Source organism: Anser brachyrhynchus (genome assembly GCF_964034855.1).
Source record: "Anser brachyrhynchus genome assembly, chromosome: 2".
NCBI lineage: Eukaryota > Metazoa > Chordata > Aves > Anseriformes > Anatidae > Anser > Anser brachyrhynchus.
Genome location: NC_137695.1, coordinates 91,260,377 through 91,284,707, shown reverse-complemented (window position 1 = coordinate 91,284,707; position 24,331 = coordinate 91,260,377). Strand labels below are relative to the sequence as shown.

The following is a 24,331-nucleotide window of genomic DNA, read 5'->3' as shown; positions in this document are numbered from 1 at the left end:
AAGAACTTATGACTGAAATGACAACCAGGAATGATATTACAGCTGGAAGAGCTGTTTGGAGAAGCCTGAGTGCTCCCAGAATAGTAGTTTCTCTAGCATAGCTATGAGCAACACACCAAGCTCCACAAAGCTTCTTTTTTAAGTTTGGATCTAAGGCAAGGGTGACACTACAACGAGTGGAGAGCTGGCAACAACAAGCTCACATTCATTTAAAGAAGAACAAGCCAGCTAAACTTATAGGTTTGCAGCAGAAAGTCTTAGCAATCTCATCCCTTTCCCCAAAACAACCCAAGGAACTTGATAACAATGGGATTCTTTGCTCTGTAGGGACAAAGAAACAGCACAACACTTAAGATAATATTTTCTGTTATTTTCTAAATTTTCTAATAAAATAATAATAAATACAACTCTATTCTAAAATTTATGAAATAACTGGATTTTTTTTTCTTGTTACTAGGCTGAAGTGTTGCAGTTGTTCCTGCGTAATCATATAACCATCTATGGGGTAGAACATGGAGGCCCCATCATTTTAAGAAAAGTCCCTTACCCTTAGCATCCCCTGGCACAGCTTATTGTTTCATATATTCACAGAGATTTAATGCCCCCGGGATCATTTTCTGTGGGGATTATTTAGGTGGTTAAGTTCTCTGAAGGCTTCACAGATCTTCCCAAGTTCCATTGCAGTCTCTGGTGAACACAGTTCAGCATGTCCCAGCTCTTCTGTGGAAATAAAGGAAAGATCTTCTGGTTACGCTCAGCCATTTAGTTTTCTTACGCACCAGATACTTCCCTGCTGTCTATACAGCTCAGCTCTCCAGCCTACAGCTCTGGGTTTTCCTGCTGTCTTGGTCGTGTGCAGAAAGTACAATCCAATTACTTCTTCCATGTGGAGAAGATGCAGAGAGTCAGCAGTGATAGATAGATCCCTGCAGGGCAGAAAGACCTGGCTTCTGCAAAATAATGAACCCTGTAGCCAAAAAAAAAAAAAAAAAAAAGCTTGAAAAAACACAGCTTCGCAACTGAAGAGCCCAGAGAGCTGAAGCTGAAAGTTCACGTAGTTTTGAGTCATTGCTTCAGGCTTTCTTCAGATTCAAAGGGATCTCAGTTTACACATTGGCTGTACATTTAATCTTGCTTTAAGTCAAAAGTTTTTACTGTTTGGGAGGTTTCTTGAGTGAAAGCTGATACTTTGTGTGGGGAGAGAGGTCTTTCTTCAATTCCACAGAACTGAAATAATCGATACCCTGGTGCTCAGATGCACTGCAGGCCAAAACTTCTTTCCTAGTCCTGGACTACTGTTCTAGATATTCTTCACAGATGTGTGAGCATGGACATTTCTGAAGCAAGCAGTGGCATTATCAGTCACAGCCGCCCCCAAGTGAATGATCTGATTTCCAGAGTGATGAAATTCATGCTGCTGGTGCTCTTTCACTTCTGAACATCAGACAGTGTGCTCACAGCCTCCTCTGGATGAAGGCATTTGGCTTTAGCCACTGTGATGATAATTATCTCCTCTTCAGTTTTCATGCTATAAGCATGGATGCAAAAACCTGAACACCATTATGCTTTGCAATAAGATGCAGTGAATATCCACTTATCACAACTACACCATAATCACATCGCTTATAAACACAGATAATTGACTCTCTTTGATGTCATTCCATTCATTATTATGTACTTCTTTGCCTATTGTGGAAATCATCATAATATGGGGATCTTTTTAATGGAAAAACTGCCATCAGTATATGTATGACATTGTAGATCTTGCAAAACAGTCCTCCATGAGCACATCTTTGAAAGATTTTCCCACCTCCCAAAAAACAGTTTTGCCAGTTACTGGTCTGTGGAATGCAAACAATTGGCAAAAGCCATTTTAAACCATGGAGGGGAGCTTTGTGGGCTGCAGAACATGTGAGTGCAGTTTTGAAAAGCTTCTGCCCTCTTTTGATAGGCTGATGCCTAACAATGAGTGAGTTTATTAGCCTTTCCACCCAAAAGGCATAAGCATCTGTTTCCATCTGAAATGGAAAAACTGAGTTGTTTCCAAAACCGCTTACCTTTCTGTCAAAAGTCACTGGCAGTAGGTCAGCAGCACCAAACCCTGGTGTGGGGTTTGTGGACAGAACACCATGCCACACGTATCCTTGCCCAGACGAGCAAGATTGCATAAACCTAATTTATTTAGGAATTCAGGTTCAAAAAATATTCAATTTTTGTCCTCTTTATAGTATACATTTCTTTCAGATCTGCTTCAATCACTCTTTACCAGCCTTCCTTGCTCTTGTGAGGCTGGAGCAGTCGTAAATATAGCAGCTCCCTTTGAGTGCTAATGCTGGATGCTGTCCATGACTGCTGAGCTGCAATATGCAAGCCAGTGATACCACAAAGTGAGAGTTTATATTCCTTCCCTATTGCATATTTTTGGTCTGTAAATCCACAGACCAGAAAAAAGTCAGAGGGGAGTGAGTGGTCATAGGGAAAATAATCCTCATATAAAGTTGTGGCAGACACCTCTTTCAGCCTAGGGCTCATCCTGTTGGATAGTTTCACACCAGGGTGAATGAAACCTTCAGCTGCTGGTATTTTTTTCTTGTGTTTGAGTTAAGGGGAGGGAGGGTCACTGACACTGCTTATGCATTATTCATTTAGCAATGGCTCCAGGGAGCAGCTTAATGTCATGAGATTTTCACTTACATGAATTGCAATAGACTCTTTTCTTCTTCAAGCCTGCCTGCGCTGGGGAAATTTTGTAAGTTGTTTCACCACTGGCATAGCTTAAACTGTTTGGGGGCTGCAACAAAGACCTGGTTATAGGCAGCCTGAGGTGAGCAATCTATTTTTACTGATGTGGTTTCGGTCTCTGGATCTAAATACACATACCAAAAACTGAATTATTAAGACCAGATAATCCAGAAATATTTCGGCTTTGTTGAGATACCAGTCTCCCTTGGACTGAAAATACTTGTATTCCACAAATAGCTCATTCCCTCTTGAAAGTACAAGCTTTCACTGGGGGACTTGAGTTTTTCTTGTTTTGTTTTCCTAGCCTTCTTTAAACTGGGCATTTTAAGTCAATATATCACTAACAAGCCCAGATGAGATTTTTCCATGGAGCTTTTACTGACAGAATCAAAATTACTTGAAGTATTGCATTTTGAGGCAGTGATATGTGTGCAGTCAAAAAGAGGCAGGTTCCGATCTGGCTGGGTGAAATACTTCCATTTAAATCCCATCACTTGCAAGGATCTGCGCAACAAACTCAAGTACTAATAAAACTGAGGGGCTGGAAAGGACAGTTTGGACTTTCTGGGTCTAATAGGCAGGATGTCAATAAAATAGCAGCTGAAAATGTGGAATAGAAAATCTTGGTTGATCTCCAAGACAGAGAGATGGTAGATCATTTGCTGAAAAAAGGAGGAGGAGGAAGAGGTGCTACACAGGAGGGAATATCCACGTCTGCACTCAAGACTTCCCAGCCCTGAGGTGAGCAGTATCAGAGGTGAGAAGTATCTGAGTATCATCAGATGTTGTGGATTAAAGTTGATACAATGGACACAAGAAACATTTTATGAAGGCTAAGGAGATTTGCCAAATTTCACCTGGAGTTGGATGGATGTGCTTCACTCCTTTAGACAGTATCTAAAAAGAGTAGAAGGAAGGTGGGATGTTAAAGCACCAGCCCAAGTTGTTACCTTATCCATCCTTGCTGACTTCAGCCCTGTGAGTTCTGTTCTCACTCCTTGCACCAGTCAAGAGCAAGAAACCCTATTCTAACGCTCTCATCAGTAACACAAGTGTCTTCTAGAATGAAATAAAAGCAAAGGCCACAAGCATTTGCAGTTCCCCTGTTGCAATTCATGTTCACGTTCACCAGGCTTCACAAGGTTCACCACATTTTTGGAGGAGGTGTTACCGAAAATGATTTTAACCAGGCCGATGCCTCTACACCATGGCAGAAACATCAGATCCCAGCTGGCCCTATGCTAATTTTTTGGCTCAGTGGGGTGCAGAGGACTCTGCAGAGCATCCAGGCCTAACTCTGCCAGCCCCAGGACAAGGAAGCCATGCCAAGAGCTGTTGCAGCTCCTCGGCACCTTGAGGGGGCTAACCAAGTGGTGGAGACCCAGCTAACTGTCCCTTTCTGATGGTCCACCCACAAGAAGTGCTTCTGTTTGGGACTGGGGGGTGTTTGGGATGGGATTTGGGGAGAGACTGTCCCAGAACTAGGGTACTAGGTAGCAGAGAGTGGCCACGGTCAGTTGGAGGTGCTGCCCTAGCTCAGCCTATGTCCCAGGAGCGCCAGGGGCTCCTGCTTCTCCTGTGGCTCCTGCCCCCTCAGCCAGGCTCCTCACGCAGGGGCTGTGCTCAGTGATGTACCAAGGGGTTCCCACCCCAGGGACAAGGAAAAGGAAGGCAGAGGAAACACGGTGTCTCTCTATGAACATCTACACATTGTTCTCCCCCTGGGAACTGATCCAGGGATCCCTGTGAGTTCTCCACACGTTGGGAGGCATCGCTTTGTCCATACCTCCATGTCCTGTATCTGTTCAGGAAGAAATACGGTTCCTAAGCTGGAGTTTCTTGCCTTCTTAAGGCACTGGACCCTAACACGCAGTGCTGTGCAGCCACGCTGGCTCCACAGCTACACCAGCCTTCCACCTCCAGCTTCAAAGAGAGGTGCCCAAAGCTGGGCCTTGCAAAGGTCTGTGGTGGGCCTTGAGCTCTGTGCTGAGTGTGAAGGGTGCCTGAGAGGACACAGGACCTTTCCATCGTGCCAGAATTTGTTTTTGTGAAAACAGTTATGTACCTGCAGAGACCAGAGGGTGTTATGTATCTCCTTTTCTTGCCCCCAGGAAGATAAAAATCTCACATAAAAACTGGGTTGAGATGTTTTTGGCTGTATAATCAGTAAAAAGTGTGCTGAATGATGAGACAAGTCCCTTATACGTTCTGGGAAATGATTGTAATGAGGACCTTGGTGCTAAACTCTCCAGACTGTCTTCCATCTAACAAACTCTCATCTTTGCATCTACAAAACATTTAACTAAACTCTGAGCTTTATACATTTGCTTCAGTTTATTCTCTCTCCAGGTGACACAGCATGGTGGAGAACTACCTTACTAGTTTTTCCAGTACAATTCCGGTAGCTCTCCAGGTTGCCAAATCTACCATGGTGTGGCCAAATGGATACTTTTCAGAACTGGAAGCTGAAACGCACCTCCTTTGTCCCCCTCAGTTGAACTGGGGGCTGGGGGCTGGAAGGAATACAGTGACCACAGAGGTAATTGCAGCAGACACTCGTCCCCCTTGTACAACCTTTGCTTGGGTTTAGGTCTGAGCAAGTTCATCTCTCCCATGCACTCAGTCAGCCCATAGGCAGCACGGTATGGATCGTGAGCTGTGTCAAAAAACTTCACTCAGGTTTCCTCAAGCCCAGGCAGGTGTGTAGGGTTTTTTTTGTGTGTGTGTGTTTGGTTTTTTTTTTGTTTTTTTTTTTTTTTTTTTTAATCAGAAGCCCACAGCTTGCTGATTTACCAGCACAGTGATGATTCCAAGCCTTCAGTGTTGCCTCCTCTTCTAAAGTGACACTGCCTGGTTATGGGGTACACACATGGCAAGCTAAGGAGGAAACCTTCAAGGAGAGGGTGTGCTGGAGCCGGATGATTCTTTTCCAACCCTGCAGTGAACAAAGAAGCATATGTCTTGTGTGTCATCCACCTCTAATATGGACTCTGGTCTCCCATATACATGCTAGGCAGTACATTCTTGCAGCACGCAGAAGTACGCAAGTGAGAAACCCTTTTGAGGCTGTACTGGAAGGTGTCTTTGTCAATGTCTTCCCATCCTGGCCACAGAGAAGTGCCAGGTGTAATCAAAGGTTAACCAGCATCTGGGCTGAGCTGTGGTGCATCACAGCTACCCCACCCTCCTCTGGCTTGGTGTGTCCTAGATGGTGCTACAACTCAGTGTCACTCACACAGGTACAGCAGGATAACAACGTTGGCCAAAAATAAAAAATAAAAATGAGCAGGTCCTCCCCAAATAGAAGACAGGTCTCAATGTGACATAAACAGGAATGTGGAGCACCTAGTTGTACATACAACATCAGCTGTGGACCACCAAAGATCAAAGAGCAAGATTCCTTCCCTACAAATGCAAAGTTAATACTTTGCCTCCCGTTTATTAGCTATGCTTTGCATTGTTTTTCATTTGGCTGTGAAAACACTGCCATAAACATGAACACAATCTCCATTTAAATATCTGTATTTAGTTTCATTCTTCCCCTTCCAATGAGAGTTTCAGTGGGAGATACATTTCTGATGGACATTGACTATGCGTGTGAGATCTGTTATAAATATAATTTAGTTCATAGCTGGATATTGTATTGCTTTAATGGTTTACATGCTAACTGGAGAAAGCTAATGTACAGATTTGGCTTTATTTAGTAAATTTAAACTTGAGTTTTACTGAGCGGTTAGTAGACAAAATGTTGCATTGTGAGTACTTTTTTCCCCTTTCCCTAAAATATTTTACTTTGATTAAAGCTCTTCTGAGGTAAAATTGCACATCTCACGCAAAAAGCAATTTACCTCTGCTCTTATTGAAGTTAACCATACTTATTTGTCCTAGCATAATGTATTTTTCTAGCTGCATTCTAACTGCAGTGCTTTATCATATGAGCCAAGTTAGATTTAATCAAATTTAGTTTGTGTTGTGAATTTTAAGACATTCATTCAATTAGTTGGAATAAAAGCAGAGCGTTTGGAAGAAAGATTAAAGTTGAAAAATGCTGGAGTTGAGCTTGGCATTCGGTGCTCCTTCTGCACCTTTCTCACCCTGAAACATTTCTCAGGCTTGAAAAGGCTCCCTCATTTTGTATTTCTTTCTCTCTTTATGTTTCTCCAACTGCTAGTGAAGCTCATGGGATGGGGATGGTGTCATTTTAGCAGGTTGCAGCATCCAGGTAGATGGAAGACCTTGTGCAATTTTTTCTGGTCACTGATGGAAAATAATGGGATCAAATTCAAGTTTGGGCTTTTAAAAAAATGTTAGAGTTCTTTTTGAAACCACAGTGCTTCCCGGTTATACTTACTCCAGACTTCTCAGCACCCTTCGACTACTTTCCCTGGCTGTTTCCTATTACTCTCCTCCTTGCCACCTGGTGGCAAGGTTGTCACCACCACCTATCTCATTAACAGGAGCAAAGGGCTCACTTGTGTGTGCATTTTGCACCAGTGTGTGCAGCACAGGAGGCCAATGCAAAAGCTGAGGGCCACCAGGAAGGTCTGAGGGACAAAGAGAAGGTTGGTCAGCCCCTAACACGTAACCCAGCCTCGCAAGGTTCTGCTCCCACCCGGAGAGAGCAGACGAGGGAAGGGATCAAAGCAGAGCATGTGCTTTTCTTTTGGTCTGTTCGCGTAACCAGCCTGTCAGGAGACATCACCGAGGGGCTCAGCGAGATCCAAAGCTCTTTTAAATATTTCCATGAATAATAAAGATACGTTTACCCATATTAACATGGTTAGTTTTAAAACGTATAAAATCCCATAGTAGCATGGTTAGTTATAAAACGTATAAAATCCCAGTTTTAAGAACAACCCCCACCCTGCTGCTTCTGTAGCTTTCTTAAGATTGGGAAGAAACATCTCCTGCTGCTATTTGCTGCTTCTTCAGCTGCCATCAGGATCAGAAACACCCCTCCAAAGTGACTTTACACAGAAGATGCTGCCCAGAGAAGAGAGCAGGCTGGTCGGGCTGCTGTCACATCCGCTCAGGACCACAGTAAGACCCCGCAGCTTTGCACCAAAAGGCCTTTAGGCACACAACTCTCTCTCCTCCCTACACATTCAGCTTCTCTCTTTCTCTTAGCTTTCAAATAAGCATTATTTAAATAATGAGGTCTTGGTGTCTTGTTTCCCCCAAGATAATATTTCCAGAGTTGTCTCTAAAGGACATCTGTTTCTTTCCCACAAGCAAGCTACTTTCTTCTGTCACCCTTTCTACTTCTTCCCCCTAAAATGGCTTATATGCACATACAGCAGGTCTTTTTAGGGTGTTGGGCTGTTTTTACTGTCTTGTCCTCTGTGCTGAATGTAATATCCATTAATTATTATTACCATATTACCTTTGTTAAGAAAAATTGTGATGCTATTGTTACTATGTCTTATGGCTGTAGTTTTTGTCATCAGAGAATTCTTGATTAACTTTGCATAAGTTCAGCAGCCTGAGTGATTTGAAAAGGCCACTGTGAAATAATAGAGAGAAATAAAAATGTCTTCGTGCAGCCATGCTCCACTCCCTCAACTGAAAAAATGTGGTGTTTTTACATTTTGAGACAGTTTCTCAGACAGCCAGACAAGGTGACATTAAACAAATCACACTAATTACAACACAATTTATGTAGAGAGATTTTACTGGCCTGCTAATACTTGGCAGGAGCTGCCAATTACAAATGTTTTAAAAAGGAACATTTCCAGAATTAACTTTTTTGGTTCTTAGGGAAATGGAAAGCTTGAGCCTGTTGAGCTCCCATATTTGTGCCAAGGGAAGCAGAAGCCAGTGAAGTATGGAAGGAGGAGTTAAGAGACCAGAGTTCAGGTCATGGATTTTGGACAGACTTGCACACACTGCACCCCATGCCAAAAAAAAATCAGCAAGAACTTGTGTGTTTTCTGGAGGCTTTGCATCTCTAAAACCTCTAAAACCACGCATCCTCCTGTGAGTGATGTTCCCAAAGATGCATGTAGGACCTTGCTGTTCTGTTTTGGGGACATTTTGCATGTTTGACAGTATATCATACAACAGAGGTAAAGATCACATCCCTTGTACCTTTGCTGCTTCATTAATAGAACAAGGATTGAAAACTTAACTATAAAATTTTCCAAAAGCATCCTGCAATTTATTTCCCAGGGGTCTGTAAAGTACTTTATGCTGAAACCTCAGAGACACATAGAGTTTTGCCCCCTATTCCCTTAGCTTAAGGCTAACACAGTTTAAGACATTATTTCCCCAGTCCTCTCCTTCTGTTGGAGGTTACCTCCAGCTTTGCAGAATCAACAAAAATGAATGGGCATCCACTCCTCACTCACATCAGTGCTTAGTGCAGCTTAGATGCTGTGGTTTAGGTTTAGCAGTCCATAAGGGGTAAAGCTTCTAGGGTGAAACAAGCCTCATGGCCTCACCAGCCCTAGAAACTCACGGGAACTGAAGACGACCAGCACCTTGCCTCAGCATTAAACCTGAGTATTAGCAGGGGATCTCCTTCAGTGAAGGCACACAGAGCTCATTTTTGCTTTACAGCTGCACCTGATGGCATACGTGACGGTTGCTTGCTTGTGCACAGGCACATTTTCACGCCTGACTCGTGGTTAGCCCAGTGCCACCAGCCGACGCTGCCTGCGGTTACGTGGAATTTCAGTAGGAATGGCAACACACAGCAGGGGAGAGAAACAGGCCATAAGAGTTATTTCAGGCAGATGTTGGTGATAGCTGCTGGTAACAACAGTAAATCGTCAAAAGCAAATATATATATCTTCAGAAAAATAGAAATAAAAAACATCTGCACCTGAACAGTGTTTGGTAATTGCTCAGTGGTTCCATAGGCAGGAGAAGAGCTTCGTGGACAGACAGTTTTGCATAAAGCTGTTGTTGTTTACACCTGAAACTGGTGTACGAATAAAGCCATCGCTCTTTCCTGCCAATCCTCCTTTGCTCCGAGCCAAGAAAGCCTGTGGAGCTGCATGACGGCGTTCCTTGCAATTGTTCCTTGCAGGTGTAGCTTTTATATTCATTTGTCAGCAGTTGTCCAGGTCAACTCACACACTGAGCCACACTTAATCCAACAAAGCAACGTGTTAAGAAAAGCAAGGAGGGGATTATTCAGAAAAGGGAACTTTGGCTTAGTCCCTAACCAGCCTTAGGCAGAAAAGAGAGAGCATGGAGTTAATTTTCTGCTTTGAATTGCCCTCTAGAGGAGTTTAGCTTTTCCACCAAATTCAGCCATGGTGGCCATGAGTAAGCTGTCACGTTGGGAGACCCACCTGGCTGTGACTGTCATCTCCATCTGCATTACTTCGTCTTCCTCATTAAGCACAACTCAAGGATAAGTTTTTTGTTTTTGTTTTTGTTTTTTGGCATCTGTTTCCCTGAGCAAAGCCCACTCTTGGCTCCTTAATCAGCAAGATGGATGAGACTTCATCTCCCAAGCAATTTTGGAAGTCATGACCCCCTGGTACCTCTCACTGTGGCTGCTTTCTCCCTGCAGTGGCAACCCCCATGGCCCCCAGTGCCAAACCTGCCCCACCTGGTCTGTGTTTAACTTGAGATGGCAAGGACTGGGTGCTCACATTGTCTTCTGCAATCCTGAAAGCCACCAGGAGCATGGGGTGAGAAAGTGAGGCTCTGATGGAGGGGACACAAGGAGGGGACTGAGGGACTAGAGCCCTGCAGCTGCTGGTGGTAGCTGGGTGCTGGCAGGGGCTGGAAGGAGCACAGGGAGGTGGTGAGGAGAGAGGAAAGCCTGAGAGAGGCAAGGGAGAGGAGAGACAGGGCTGCAATAATTCAAGGAGGAAGGAGATGGAGAAGCAGGAAAAAAAAAGTGATGGTGGTAGGAAGCCCTGAGCATCATTATACTGTGTTGCATAATTGTAATGCGCTGTTGTCATCGCTACGCCTCAAAAATCACACATTAAATCTCAGAAAAGCTCAAACTTAGCTTAAATATCTAGAGACTGCTTAAAAAACAATAACTTTGACCCTTTTTCTTTTCACTTCTCATTGTGGAAGGAAGACTGATCACGTCTTCAGGCTTTTTTTTTTTTTTTTTTCTAGAAATTAACATCTGAGAAAACTGTTCTCAACAAACTGTGTGACTCAGAGAACTGGGGCTTTGGGGAAAACACCAGACATCACAAACCTTACCACAAAATGGCAAGCACTAGCCAGTGGGGGCTTAGGCTTTCTCTGGAGCTGCCCCTTTAGGTTCCTGGTAGTCTGCTGTTTGCAGAGGTAGCTTTGATTTTGCAGCAGAGAACCAAGGCAGGAAACACAGAAGACATATTACCTCCCAGACACTTGCTTTTTTGAGATTGCATTTGATGTTGTCATTTAATTTTCGCTAGAAATGGGACTAGATGTTTTCTCTTTGTGCAACATGCATGGATGTGTCTTATGCAGGCATTCACAGCCATCTGTATATTTGACAGAGGTGGTGAGAAACTCTTCCAGGCCCAGCTAAAGTGGCTTCCAGAGACAGTCTCTGAGCTCAGTGCAGGTCTTGCTTCTTCTGCAGATTCACCTGTCCTTCACAGCCTGGACACACACACAGCACCTCAGCCCTCTCCTCGCATTAGCTGGGTGGGTTGATAGGGCCCAAAACCTCACCACAGAGCCACAAGCCATCTGTGAAGCACCACGAGGTGCAGCATTGTCCCACAGGTGAACCTCGTTTGTGTAGCACTCAGAAACTCCTGACAAACAGCCAGAGTCTCCAAATTCTGCCTGGACAAAGTTTCCAGATGGAAAAAATAGTATAGCTCTAGAGAAATGTGGGCTGTATCCAAAGCCAGAAACGTTTAGCTTCCCAGTCAAACACCAAGGGCTAGCTGGCTCAAGTCCTCAGATTTGCAAAGGCAAACCCCAGGTCTCAGTGCCCCTCCAGGCAGTGTGAAAGCTAATCTGGGCATTTGCAGAAAACCCTGAGAAAATAAAGCTCATCTTAATGTTTTATCCAAAAGGATTTTGATGTGTTTGAAAGTTTATCTCATCTCTTGAAATCACCTGTGGCTTCCTTTTAAAGTCTGCAGTCATCACACCTACAATAGATCTCTCTAAGGAACTGCAGCTTCTTGAAATTAAATTAGAATAGGAAGTGGCTATATCAAATAAATAAACACACAGAATAAAACAGGCAGGGTGGCTTGGAAATACAACAGCAGTCACCGTAGAAAAACACCTTTCCTCCAGTGTGGAATACATTAAACAACACTTTTTAATGCGTGTTTTTTTTTCATCCCCAGAGAGAAAAAGCAATTTATCTAGGTATCTCACTTGCCTAAGCTGAACCCCAGTGTTTGTAGAGTCGTCTGTGTCACAGTGAATATTTCTTCTACAGATAGGGGTGGTGGGAAGGGAGAGAGTGAGAGGAGATTAGTTCTTTCCAAGGACTCTTTCTCCTAATGGAAGTGACCCCTAAAAAGTAAAGAATGGCTTAATTTTATTTCCTTGCTTAAATATTTTCATTCTCCTGAAATATATCATGTGCTCTTGATGAATACGAGCTAGAAGAAATAATCTTTAAAGTCCTAAAGATATGTGCAAATCAGTTAGTCCTATGCCAGAGCTGACTATATAGCTTTCCTTTAAAGATAAACTTTACATTTCCACTTTTAATAATTTTCTTCTTTCTCCCTTTTTTTTTCTTTCATTTTTGACTGTTATATTTTCCAAGACTAGATGGATCTACCTGATCTATTGGGTGACCATCCAAACCCACAGATACCTTTACAAATCTCCAAGCCACTCTCCAATAAGTCTTCATAATTCCTTGGAATTCTATTTATTTTTAGGTGATGAAGTAGTATTTTTTGTTAACTATGTTCAACTAACATTTAGACTATTGCTCAATGTAGAGGTTTAATTAGTTAACACCCCACTGCATGTAAAGCAGCTCCTCATCACACCAGGTGCCACTGTCTATAACTGTGCCGACTCCTTTCACCTTTTCACCCCAGGAAGAAAAAGGACAATCCGCAGAGGCACTGCTATATGATATTGAAAATTTTCCCATCAGACGAAGTTAACAGAGATTCGGAGGGAGCCCTGCAAGTTGAAATCCTCTACTCAGGACTACTCTTGGCCTTGTGCTCGAGGCAGGGCTCCTTGGAGGCACCCCCCATGGCTCCTGGTCCCTCTGCCCTGGTGCCACCAGGTGACACCCTTGGTCTTCTGTCTTCTCCAACCCAGGCTGGTGTCCAGCACCTCCTGAGAACTTTCTGCTGACCAGTTTTCCTCTGTATGTCGATGAGGGATTTCTCTCTGCTTCTGCAGAGCTTACTGCCTGTGCCAGCTTTAGTTTCCTACTGTGTGGCAACTTCTACTTGACCGTGGACACATGGATGGTAAGAGCAGCAAGTCAGCAAGTCCTTTCTCTTTTCATCTGCTTCCTAGTGAAGGAAACATTAGCATGTCAGATTGCCAGACAACACACCACGGACTTCTCCCACATATTGTTCCTTTTCTTCTTTTTTTTTTTTTTTCACGCCCAGAGGTAAAGAGGTGAGTGACAGATTTCCAGTTGGGGGAAAACTGATGCTGAGCAGTGCTATTGCAGCTTTTCTGCCTTTTACACTTGAGCAGGAAGGGGTCCTGGAGCAAGGCACTAAAGCCAACAGCTTATCCATGAAGCCACCAGCTAATTAGTCATAAAAAAAAAATTAAAAAAAAAAATGCAAACTGTCATGAGAAGAAAGTTGGGGTTTAAAAGGATTTATCTTTATAGTTCTAAATGGCTACAGTTCAATCACAAAGCAAAAGAATACAGGATAATTTACAAAGGGTCAATTTGATAAAAGGAGGGAAAAAGATACCTGAGTTTCATTTAACTCACCGGGGAGGAAGTCGTGTTCAGTGTGCTGGCTACACTTGCATGTAGCTGGATAATTGCTAGGTTAGGAACTGAAATAGCAGTATGTGGGCATGATCCGATGGAGCAAGCAGATACATGGGGAAAAAATAAAAAAAAAAGCTCAGCCTTGGGCAATGTGTCACTGCATAGAGAGTAGATCAACTATTCATTTCTGAAATTTACACTTTGTAGGGCATAAGTAAGAAGGGAGGATCAGCTTGCTCCAGCAGTAATGAACATACCCTCTGATGGATGCCGCGTGTGGCTCCATCTAACTAATACAGCCCCCAAAAGGATATTGGAGCCCTACAGAAGTTGTGCAGTCTCACATTGCATTTTTTCAGAAAGTAGCTCAACTAGTCTGAGGGTTAGCTGAAGTTAAGCTCACCTCCTTATCTCCTAGACTTTCATATCACAGCAGGTACTGCAGAGCCAGCCCCTAGGCCCCACAATGTGCCTCTCAGCCAGGTAAATATTTACTAATCACACTTTGCAGAGGGTTGGAACAAAGGCAGAACAGTTATGCTCAAAGTTTTGAAAGACTGGCTGTGAGGAAGTTGTGTAGAGACACAAAGGGAAATCTGGGACATTGGAAGGAAACTCACAGCAACTGGGGCACCTTGAGAGCCAGGCGAAGAAGAGAGTCGTAGAAGATGCACAGCTGCCAAAACAACTGGCTGGCATCTGCAAAGCCCCAGACAGTGTGCAGTGTGCTCATCCAGGAGCAGGACAGTGTGTGTGCATGTTGGAGAGTGGGGAAACTTGTTTTCACGTGATGGAGAAGGAGGTTTGTCCTACAGTCACACGTACAGCAGCAGAAGAAGCCTGAAGGAACAGGTCAAGATCACCAAGGAAGACAAAAACCAGTCTGAAAGATTTCTTATAGACTCCCCTCCTTGAATCAATGTCCCAGTTGCAGTTTTCCTGCCTGTCTTTGCGCTCGCAAGTTATAATTCGCTACCACCAAGTTTTCTTTTCTTATAAAAGAGCAAAATGAATGTAGTGTTTATTGTTCACAAAGCACAATGCCATAATCAGGTTAAGAAAACAATTGACTGAATGCTGACGTGTATTATTGAATGAAACTCGGTTCTGAAAGGCTTCATTTGCTCATTGGGGACGCTTGTCTTGTTTACAATGTCACTTCTGCTACAAGTGTTTTTAAGGACAGATGCTTCTGAGAATTAGACGAGCCTGATGGTCTTGTGAAATCGCCATGTAAATTTACCAGTCAGGTTCAAAGTCTGCTGCCTCACCTATCAGTACTAATAAAAAGAACATGTATTTGCTTTGTTTGAAGAAGGGCAGGGAGAAAAAAAAAAGGAGAGAGAGAGAGAGAGAAAGTAGAAGAGACATATGAAAAGAGGAAGGAGGAAGAGGGAACACACGTAGAATTAGAGCAGCAGTTGGTAGAGGTGAGAAGAGCTGTACATACATTAGTAGCACATTGTCCTAAATTAGCTCTCCACCAGTTCTGTACCCACCTTGAAAACAAGCTCCTTCATGCTACTTCATTATTCTGTAGTCTGAAGTTTCAAAGAGAAATACATTTCCCAATAACAATATTTTCATCTTGTCCTATTCTTGGAATTGTCAAAAATATGCCACCCTTGCCTCAACCAGTCATATTCATCCATTTTGGTCTAGTCTCGGAGATTCCTTATCATTTTTTATACCTATTTTTATCAATCAAAGTGCTGTTTTAAAGGCTGATTTTTCTGATAAGTTGCTGTTTTGAAGGTAACATCCTCAGAAGTTGATCAGGGATCTTCTCTAGGTTTCCATTCACCTACTAGAACAGCATCCAAGTTTTAAGGACATATTTTGCCTAGCTTTATATCCCTCTCATTTTAAACAAGAAAACCTTTTTTTTTTTTTTTTGATGATGAAATCTGTGGTAGCTCCAATCTCCTCAAACTTCTCTAGAGGAACAGCTATGCACACTCCAACCCAGGAGATCAGCAGTGATACCCCCATGGAACCAAGAGTGTCTCTTGCTATCTAACCAGGAGAGGTCTTGGGCACACATGGATTTACCACTTTATGGAGGCTCCCAAGTCTTAGTCATTTTTGAAGGGCCTTGCAATTTCAATATCTTTTGGTTTCCTGAGCTCAAATTAAAGCATGTGTGCAATGGGATGCCCAGCACAGCTAGCACAGCTCTGCACAGCATGCTGACTGTTCTTCTGAACTTTGAGAATTTGGCACGTGAAGTCACACAACGGAGGACAATGATGTCCCCTCTAGATATGGAAGGACACCTTTTATTGGCAAATCACCAGCAGCAAGAGATTAAGCTAACTATGTAAATAGTGGAGGCATGATAAATGTACTTTTTTTTTTCTTTTCCCCTACTCAATCCCTTTACTATGTTTTGTGGTATAAAAACAATAAGCTGCTGTTCTCCCCTAAGTTCCTCATATTTAGTAGACTCAAAGTCCCCTTGAGGTTCAAGAGGTTGAATCTGCAGTACAAAACCATGTGAGTTTGTGCAGAACTCTCCTGGTTCACCAAGAGACTCAGGAGGAGCATGCAGGCTGATGTGCCACTAAGCTGGAGTTGAGAAGTAGATGCTGAGACAGTCCTGTAAAGCAAAGCACAAGAGAGGGGTAGGGCTGGAGACATTATGTTGAAAGAAGCGTAAGTAGAAATTTTTGCCAAGCAGCGTCTGGGAACTTAGCTGTGGGACTGGCTAGCCCACAAACTGTTTGAGACAGTTCATAACTTAGAAAATGTACTCCAAGCTAAGAGATACACATGCTTGTAAGACCCAAAGATTAGCCAAAAAGCCAGTGTGAGTGATTTATTCACAGGCCAGGACAGGGAGCAACACTGAGGTTTGAGCAACAGAATACGGATGGGAAAAAAAGCAAGCAACCAAGAGAAAAAATAGACCTTGAGCCCTGTGTTAGTGGAGATACTGGATGCTGTAAGCAGTCAGTGGGATTGACACTGGAGCTGCTCAACACCTTTAGAAAAGGCAGCAGATAACGAGAAGCAGCATTAAGAACAAATCAAGGAAAAGGAAATCTACTGCTGTCTCTACTTAGAGATTGTGGATTGAAAATGTAGAGAGAGGTGGTGAAAACTTTAAAAAAGGCCAAGCAAACAATTTCACTAGCACTGGCAGAGTGTTTTTAAATCACATCCTTTTATAATCTACTATATGCATTACCATAACATGGCATTGCATTATTCAGGCACGTAAACAATTGTTGAGTTCCCAACTTCTGCTACTGGAAAAAGACGATGACCTGGGGGAAAGAATTTCTGTAGTAAATACCTCAGCATGAATAATAAGATGAGGTTATTTAAGTGACAGCTTCTTGAAAAATTAGCCTAACTTCCTAATAACTGTACTACACAGCTTAAAGAAATCTAATTTTATCTCTGCCTCCCACACAGTAAATCTCCCTATCGCATTCTTTCCTTGCTTCACGGCTATTTCTTTGCTTAATAATCAGCTACTTAAAAGATTGGGGATAATGTTAATAATGGGCAAATTAGATACACAGGAAAGAAGTGTTTTCTGTGCTTTCAGAGGTACCCAGCATGACAGTCATTAAACTAAAACCTGGGCTTGAAGAGGGAGCAGAGACCTGGGCAGGCTGCAGTGGAACAGGGCAAGGACTCCAGCTAAGTTAGCATCAAGCAGACAGTGTTAGTCAGTTTAGCAATGACAAAAAATAAAATAAAAAAAAAAAAAACACAACAGGAACTCCTCTCCCCTTCAGCATTTTCCCCCCATAAACTAATTAAGCTATAATATTATGAGCACTTCCTTTCAGCCTAGGCTTCCCTTTTAGCATGACTGTGGGCAGGCTGGGCAAAGCTGGGTTATTGCTTAGATGCAAAAAAAAAAAAAAAAAAGGCACTACATTTTGCCTCAGTCTCCTTTATTATTTTGTTTCTAGCTCTGCACAAAGCCACTCACATGCCCAGTGGCTCAATCTCACTTCCAATTAAGTCAATGATAAAACTCACATTGACTTAAATGGGAGCAGGTTTGCATCCCAAAGGCTAACAGTCAAGGCTTTTAACAGTGACACTAATAATAGGGAAACTAGAAAGAGTTAGAAAATGTCTTCTTCTCTTTTCTTAGGCACAGTAATTCAAAGTGAATAGAGTAGGCATGTTCAGTTTGAAATTATTTTCGGGGAGAAAAAATACATAGTGAGTCTATTTATAACGCAGTGATTCAGCTCTTCTTATAATTTGTGTGGATGGATCTGCGCATAGAAGGAGGCAGCACATAGCAGGAGTTGCTGACTACCCCTTTAAATAGTTTGCAAGCCCTTTCTTAGCCCTTACTATAGTCAGCCCTTACTATGTAAGCTAGCCTGTGCAGCAGTGTACACATGGCTGGGTGCTAAAGTGTTTTGGTTGATTAACTTGCCTGTATTGGAGCCCACCACTGAAGAAAGAGCAGAAGAGCCGGCAGGCACCTGGCAGTTCTTCAGCATTGGCTTCCTGCTATGGGCAGAGTCCGTGCAAGGCCAAGGAGGGAAGAAATTTTTATTTTTTAATCTTTTTTGACAAAATCAAGCAGAAAGGAGAGATTAGGACTGCGGTGTGCTGCGGTGAGCCGATGCACAGCAGAAAATGGCCCGATGGCTGCAGGCACGCAGCTGGCGGGCTGCACGGGAACCCTGCCTCTTCCTGCCTGGCGGACACCCAGGCAGCACAACGGGACTCATTCTGGGGAGGCTGACGCTATGGAAAGTTGGGAGCCTCCTGCCAGCTGGATGTGACGCTTCTTCAGGATGCCCATACGAGTCATAGTTGTAACGTTGCACCACGTGTGGGAATAGGGAAGCCTGCCCTGTCACGGTGTTGGGAGCGTTTTCCATCTGTGCTGCTTGTTCGTCATCTGATGGGTGCACACCACCCTTATTTGTGCCTTTTGTCTCAGTGCCTTTTCCTTCTCCTTGCTTCTTCCCTGCTAGTGGGGTGGAAGGAAATGCCTTTGTCTTTTCCAGTGTTTGTTACCAAGCTCCAGCTGAGAACGCTGAATTGCAGCGCTGCCTGAACAACCTGGTGTGAAACGCCACACTGCCAATGCAGGAGGGAGGGGTGACCTAGGTAAACTGAGCCAGGTTTGTAAATGACTCAAATTCAGCTTGCAGCTTTGCAACAGCTTTGAAAAATGAAATGGCTCACATGGAAAAGACAGGGGACAAAGGTTCATGACCTATTACGCTAACGGGAAGCCAGGTGCCTCAGCAGAAGTTGCTCAGGATGAACATGAGGGCAATGGGCATCTATAGCATCAGCTCCCAGATCTCTCAGGCCACAATTTGGAGGGTACGCATGCACACAACCACACTTGCACTGTTTTTCTCTCCTTTTCTGCACCATTCTCCTTTCCATTTTTTTTTGAATGTCATGGCTTCAGAACCCAAAACAGCCCCAGCCACTTTCTTTAATTACAACACGCATTGTGGTTTCTTGTTCCTGAGTCAGATGTTGAGGGCCAATGGCATTTGAAACAATTATAAAGTCGATCCCAAAATAGTACCTTGGTACAAGCACAAACCACAAAACCTCCTGGAGAAGGAGGCAGTGCAGATGTGGGGGCTGAGGGTCTGCCCCCCGCCCCTCTCAGAGCACTAAGGTCTGTCCTGAGCATCTCTGCCCCCTGGCATGCAATGGATGTCCAAATCCCAGCACATTTCCCTCCTGCTCCAGCAACACTGCATGACCCACAGACCCCCCTGGCCCTGTATGTTCAAGTGCTCTTCCCTGGCACTGCAATGGCAAGGAAAAGATGCACCATTGGCATCGCATGGGAGGTCCCACTCATCTCCCTGTTGCTGCTAGCTCCACCTCATCTGTGGAGAGCAGAAGCAGGGGAGAAGCACTTGCATGGCTACAGCAGTGCCTTTAAAACTGTACACACCTTTGGGAAATGCCCTCCTGCAGCCAGCTATCTCTGCAGGCCAGCAGGAAGAGGAAAGGGATCTCCTCTGCCCTTCCTGATGCGACAGACCCCAGTGCATCTCACCCTGCCGCTCCCAGGGGGACTGTGGGCAGATCCTGTGTCGGGGTGACAGAAGAGCTCCCCGAGACCTTGCCTCGCTGCTGTCCTTCGTCTGCAGGGAGGACGCCAGCAGGCTGGATACCAGCAGGCTGGCCTTGCTCACCCAAACGTGCTGGGTGACAGACACCCATGTTCCTGGTTCCTCTCCGACTTGGCTCGCTTTACAAAGGCACTTTCTTTGTCTGGCTACTGGAAGTTCACCCGGGGCTCTTAATGGATGCTTCCCCTGCGCCGTGACTACTGATAAACATTCTTCATTAAAGTATAAAATTAATCTCTGCTGAATATATGGGATGCAGCCCGAAGCCCAGCTCAATCTCCATTAACTGCATTGTTCTCACAGCTGAGGGAAATAAGATTTATTTTAGTCAGTAAAGTGAACAAACACCACCTGTGATCCTCTCAGGAAGATGACCTGAGCTAGGAGGTGACATTTTTACTGCTCCTTTCTGACTATAACCAGGCCTAATGGTGCATGGCTTATTATGCTTCCAGCAAAGCCATCTTTTTCAGTTGAAAATGAGCTTTTTGTCAATTAAATTCTCAGTGAAAATAAAGACATGTACAACATGCATATAATAATTCAATTTAAAAAACACACTGCATGAAAGGGGCTTTAAGAATGGTGCTGTAAATGAAAGATAAGAGTTTTAATTTTATTTCTATTTCTTTTTTGGCTTGAATAAATTGACAGTCTTGTTAGCATTTCCTATACAGTGGTCACAGGATGAATCAGCCCGCAAACATGACCAGCCCCTTTGCTTTCCAAGCGGCTCACTGGCTGAAGGAACTTATCCACTGCCACTGCTGTATGGATCAACGGGGTAAGTCACTTCTTCATGCTGTCAGCTTGGAGCTCTGACAATCAATACGTTCACTGTTTGAGGAGGGATGGAGAAACTCTTTCAGTGAACTGTGTGTGACTTTCAAAGCATAAACAGAGCTTAAATGAGGACAAGGATACTTCTTCATTACATCGCTTTTTCAAGGTTAATGCAACTCCTGGGAAGTTCAGAGCCCATAACAATGCAGGCTTTCTCCATACATGTTGTAAATCAGGTTTCTTCCAGCAAAGTTAGACAGTATGTGCCAAGCAGACATTGCCTACCCAGTTTGTCCTTGAAGATGTGCTGTGCTTGGTTTCCTGCACATGACACAGCAGTGTTAAAAATACATCCAGGAGTGATGTGCTTGCATTCTGCTGCGTGCTCTCTTCTGGAACTGTCTTAGGGTCCAGGCCCTGATAGAGTTCAACAACTTGAGTTTTCAGGCATGCTTGGGATAAACTTAGATTTAGCATCCCACATAGACTCTCCTCCTCTATCACCATCTGGGAGCACTAGATGGAATCACAGCCCCTACAGGGAGAGATATCAGTATTGTGTCGACTGATGCTGATTTGTGCAAGAAGCCAGACCAGGTGGGAATCCCATGCTCTGGTTCAGGATTCGCATGAGATATCCACATGGCATGTGAAAGGGCAGGAGAGAGAAAAGAGCCTTTTAACACAATGCCGTAGGTCTGTTCAGGACTAAGTTGCAGGACTAAGTTTCATTTCATTATTTGAGGCAAAACTTATGAAGCAGGTAAATTATAGACAGTAAGACTAATGCTGTAGTGATCATTACTGTGAGAGGCACCTAACTCCTCTACATCCCCTTGAAAATCTGCTGCATGCTGCACTGGTGGAGCAGAGTAAGGGCTCTGACTAGCAGAGGCAGAAAAATCGCCCACCATTTTCATGCTTCATCTATGGTTTCCATAGCACGTTTGGCAACATCTCAAGCCTTCCTCAGCCCTATACCTATTATCAGTTATGTTATGTTACAGTGCTGCATTTTAATTGCTGTGTTTTCTGAGACAGAGCTGAATCTAAATATATCTCAAGCGCCAGCAGTGATATTTAGCGCAGCTACCGTAATTAAGTATTCAGCCATCACCAGCAAATAAACTTCCCACTTGAGCAAATGGGTTCTCTGAAAAACACCTGAATGTTTGACAAAATTCCATTTTCTATTATTTTAATATCATTTGGAGGCCTAGGCTTTCTTGATTGGTGGGGTGTGCACCTAAACTGCCAAGAAATTACCCATTTTTGATCACAGCTCTTTTCCTTTTATGAATGCAGACACTGACAGCTCTAACAAAGATACCCAGCTAGGAATCTTTTTCTCCTTTAAGAGAGATGAAATACTGCTGGGTTAAAACCACTAATTACAGTTTATAGGAACAATACTTCCTGGAAAAAAAAATAAACTATACTTAACTGGTTTTTTTTTTTCCGTTTAAACTAAGGATTTGGCTACAGTCTGATGGCTAACTACTTGCAAAAATCTTCTTCACTGGTACAATTTAGCTGTTAGATTCCAGAGCAAAAAAAAAATATCCCTATCCCACGATAACAACGTATCTTACTGCCAAACTATTTGCTTTGTGTTTCTAGTGCACACATACTTCATGTATGCAATAGGAAGCAAAGAATTTTAATGCATATCACTAATACCTCTCCCCCTTCCCCCAAAGTACATCCTTGAGTGTGAGCAGTTTAGAAACTCTTGGAACTTTTGCTAGCCTGTATGGGATACTTTAAAAAGGGGAAAATCCCTTAGTAAAATGCCTGGGCTGAAGTAAACTGGTGTAGCTCTATGAAGCCAGTGGAACTGCAGGGATTTGTACCCAGACCTCCACGTCTCTATACAAGTACACATATCCCTGCTTTTTCTTGAAGCGCTCTCTCCTCCAAGGTCTTCCACTGGGACCAGGAAGTCTTTCTCACTCCCTTTTTCCTCAGAAAACATCTGAGCATTATATGTATTTGAGAATAGTGGAATAGTGGGAGGCTGAGCTTCTCTCGCAAGAGTTTTCAAATATCAGCTTTCATGCTCCTGGGATTGAAAGAGATATGAGGGGTAGGGAAGGTGACAACTGGGCTTTTCAACCCAGTGGGGCAGTGGATGGCACTGGATCATCTGTCTCCCAGGCATTATTTTGCAAATTCTTTCCACTGACTTGCACAAAAGATCACACTGAATACTATGAATGGCATTGAAAACTAAGCCAGCAGCACTGAACCAGAAGGATGCTTGCTGAATGAAAGCTCGCTCGCTCTCATTTAAATGATAGCTACACAAACTGTGCAGGAAACACTGAGCCTGATCAGAGAAGTGAAGGTGAGAATATTTATTTACCTTTCTTATAACTGCTATTTTGTTTGGCCCATGGGAAATAGCAATCTAAAACTGACTACAAAACCACATTATTTATCAGGTAAGGGAATCTTCAAAAACAATCACTCTTGTGATGAAATCCAAGGACCAGCTCCTGCTGTTCTTAATCCCTTGAGAAGAGCTTTGTTTTGTGTGTATTGCCACTGAAATCAATGAATACAGAATGGGGCAGAGTCTGAATGTTCATAGACAGTCTGGAAACATAATCTAAATTTTTCAGACCTTATCCCAAAACTCAACCATGTTTGTTGTCGCATGTTGTTGCAAAGACATGTAAACAGGTCTTTGTTTCTTCCTACAAGATGTAGAAAATGGCAGGACTGGAACTAGAGCATTTTTAATCTCCCATGCTATTTTAACAACCCCAAATACAAATTCAAAGTCACCTTCTGGATATTTCAGCGGCATAAGCATTTTTAAATGCAGATATTTAAAACGTTATATCCCAGTATATCCAGTCTAATGAAGTATTAAAAAGGAAGATTTCAGTTGAGTAAACATTAATAATTGATTAGATGGAACATACTGGCATGCAATATTTTGAACAAGCAGCAAAGCTGAGCCAAACCACAGAAAACATGTTGCAGCACCTCCTTGAGCTGAGGCTCACACTGAAGTCAGATCTTGAAGAAGGGAAAAAGTTGGCCCAATGAGAAAAAAAAAAAAAAAATCAGTGTTAAGAACAGGCATGTTCTCTGCTCAAAGTATGTGAGATTACTTAATTCTGTTGTTCCTGAGAGCTCACGCCCGCAACTGCTGAAGTACAGAAACCAAAGTGCTGAGTTTCAAATGGGCGGTTCATGAAATACTTGCAAACCTTCTAGAGGTTAATTCAGTAATGCTAGTCAAATTCACAGAAACAAAAAGACCAATGCCAGTGGCATTGTAAGCACAGTAACTTTTAGTACCTGATTCAAATCTCTCAATCAGCATGCAAGAACTGGCAGAAATCTGACATCTCTGGATCTAGGAGCAAGCTCCAAAGGCTAATGCCAGGATCACATTCCTGAGTCCCTGAGTCTGCTTCTCTCAGACGTCCAGTGAAGTCCCATGCCCGTACCTGTCTCTCACTCTCTTTTCATCTCTTTCATGTTGGTTTCTTCTACTTGTCTCAGACTCGGTTGAAAAGATGTGCCCCTCTGGCTGCAACACAAGACACGAGGGTTCAGAAAAGCTCCCATGTCCTGTGTTGTAGCCGGAGGTCTCACAATAGTTTAGAGCAAACCCTCTGGAGTGCAGGCTCCTTTCGCAGACAGAGCTCTTTTCCTGCACTTTTGAATTCAACCTATGTGTCAATCTGTGAAAGAGAAGCAGAGAAGAATGGAAATAAGGTGCTTGTGGACAGCGAGCAGATAACACTGTGTGCAGCTGCTAGTGTCAACATTGCTAATGGAAAAAAACACCCAAGTAGCCGTCAACCTGGGGCAGAAAGGTCAAATT

General features: G+C 43.4%; 1 long non-coding RNA gene across 1 annotated transcript in view; it reads right to left on the bottom strand.

Annotated features, from left to right (window-relative positions):
* LOC308190107 overlaps window positions 1–24,331 on the bottom strand; it is a 74,075-nt gene that overhangs the window by 5,949 nt on the left and 43,795 nt on the right. The window contains exon 5 of the long non-coding RNA XR_013946895.1: window positions 548–24,188. This is a non-coding gene — a long non-coding RNA (uncharacterized lncRNA). The remainder of the gene's footprint in view (window positions 1–547; window positions 24,189–24,331) is intronic.